Here is a 1761-nt window from a genome sequence, read left to right as displayed (position 1 = left end):
ATCACTGACCCTGTCTGTTCTCCACAGTCCAGAGGATTGTGGGGAGGGGGGAGTTTGCACCGTCGTCACTGACCCTGTCTGTTCTCCCCAGTCCAGAGGATTGTGGGGAGCGGGGAGTTTGCACCGTCATCACTGACCCTGCCTGTTCTCCCCAGTCCAGGGGATTGTGGGAAGCGGGGAGTTTGCACTGTCGTCACTGACCCTGTCTGTTCTCCCCAGTCCAGAGGATTGTGGGGAGCGGGGAGTTTGCACCGTCGTCACTGATCCTGTCTGTTCTCCCCAGTCCAGAGGATTGTGGGGAGCAGGGAGTTTGCCATATTTTAGTGGGGCTGGGACTGCTCCAAGGCTCAGCAGAGTGGCAGGAGAAACCCCTTCACCCCTGACCCAAATAGGGAATGCCTTCCGCTTGGAACTGAACAGAAGCCCAGGGAGATTTGCTCCACACACACACACACAACCACACACCGTGGGACTGGCGAGGGCCTTTCTGCCTCCTTGGGGTGGGCCTGTGAATCATTTGCTTAGAATACGAATTGGATGAGGAAAGAGTCTTTCAGCTGAGCCCATCAGTGCACTCATGGCTTCTTTTTGGGCTCCCCTGTAGCCATTCCTCCCGCAAGTTAACCTCTCCGGGGGGTGGGGAAGGCACAGTGGGGCAGGAGCCTTCTGTATCGGCGAGAGGAGGAAGAGCAGAACGTCACCCACTCGGGGGCCGTGCCATGAATGCTGCCCCTCTGAATCCGCCGCGGTGAGGCCCGCTCAGTTCCACATGGCAAAAACGGGGGGGGGACCCAACATGGCGGCTCCCCTTTAGCGCCTGTCTAGCTGGTTTGCTTGCCCCCCACCCCGGCCCTTTCTAAAGCGTCTGAGCTGAGTGTGCCAGCAGGGGCTGCGGACTGGCATCAGCAGGCAGTGGGGTGAGTGAGCCACACGGAGGAGGACGCATCGGTAGAGACCAGCCTGCCAACTCGCCATTATCTTCATGATCACAGAATCCGTGCAGGTGCCAAACAGCCTCTGAGGCTTGCTCAAATCTGCTCTCCCCCCTCCCCGCAACCTGTTTTATGGCCTCCCGAGTGCCAGCATGGGCAGAAGAAGTGTGTGGGGGGGGGGAGCGGGCCCTTGTCGTTTGTCCACAGGGCAAGTAAAATATCTGAAACGGACATTTTAAAGTGGTGTTATCTCCGCAACTCACTCGGTCTTTGGACACCAGTTCCGCAAGTGGCTGGAGAGATAACTGAATTTCAGGACAGTTTCTGCATAGCTTGACATTTTTTGAACTCCACACACAAAAAATGGACTTTTAAATGGGCGCATTTGCATAATTAAATCAAACAAATCTGAGCATCTTGGAGTGGGATCCTCGCATTGGCATGGCAACCACCACCAGATCAGAAGGTACGTCACTTGCAGCCACAGCCCACGATATTTGGGGATCCTACTGTTTGCTCGGTGTATTCTTTCTCAGATACGCCCCATGACACACTCCCCGCAGTTCCAAAACGGACTCTGTGGGTAGTCCACAGCTGATTTACTGCTGCTCGTTGCAAGAACATTTGGGGCTCCTGTTGCACGTCTTGTTCAACGTTCTGACGGAGGGACAGGAGGAGAAATTAATGCAAATCTCAGTTGCTGTGGCGTGCCCCCTGCCCAAATCCAACAGTAGTTATTTACAAACCTGCAGCCTATTTGGGTCCGTTAGCCACTGCAACAATGATACTGTCTTTGCTTCGGGAATGGAAACGCAACAGATTTCCGTGC

Source organism: Gekko japonicus, unplaced genomic scaffold (genome assembly GCF_001447785.1).
Source record: "Gekko japonicus isolate JY-2015 unplaced genomic scaffold, Gekko_japonicus_V1.1 scaffold5423, whole genome shotgun sequence".
Classification (NCBI taxonomy): domain Eukaryota; kingdom Metazoa; phylum Chordata; class Lepidosauria; order Squamata; family Gekkonidae; genus Gekko; species Gekko japonicus.
This window is presented reverse-complemented; position numbering follows the sequence as displayed.